We start from the raw sequence: 505 nt of genomic DNA on the forward strand, positions 1-505 counted from the left end.
CACTATTGACGAATCTGTCAACCAAATCAACAAGACTAAGAAAAAAGTGGGGAAACAAAACCAGCAAGGTGTAACAAGAAAAAATAATCTATTTTCATAGTTTTTAAACAAGATAATGGCTAGTGTAAACTTTATAGTCATCACCTAACGAATTAGATATACCATCTTCATAAATACATTGATATTTAATTATTTTGCAAAGTAGCTGGATCTAATCGTAAAAAGTATAGAGCTTTTAATGTTTAGTAACTCCTTAAAAATGAAAGTGAAAGCCAACTTTCTTCCTTTCCTTCTTTCTTTCTTTCTTTCTTTCTTTCTTTCTTTCTTTCTTTCTTTCTTTCTATCTATCTATCTATCTATCTATCTATCTATCTATCTATCTATCTATCTATGTCCGTCTGTTTATCGAACTAGCTATATTGATTGATAGTTTATCCTTCTCTCTGTATATACCATGTATATGCATATGTGTATGTATGTATGTATGTATGTATGTATGTATGTA

General features: G+C 28.9%; 1 protein-coding gene across 1 annotated transcript in view; it reads right to left on the bottom strand.

The window, feature by feature from the left end:
* LOC106877996 (cephalotocin receptor 1) overlaps positions 1-505 on the bottom strand; it is a 207022-nt gene that overhangs the window by 205889 nt on the left and 628 nt on the right. The gene's annotated exons all lie outside the window — the stretch shown is intronic.

The sequence above is a fragment of the Octopus bimaculoides genome, chromosome 10, assembly GCF_001194135.2.
Source record: "Octopus bimaculoides isolate UCB-OBI-ISO-001 chromosome 10, ASM119413v2, whole genome shotgun sequence".
Taxonomy (NCBI): Eukaryota; Metazoa; Mollusca; class Cephalopoda; order Octopoda; family Octopodidae; genus Octopus; species Octopus bimaculoides.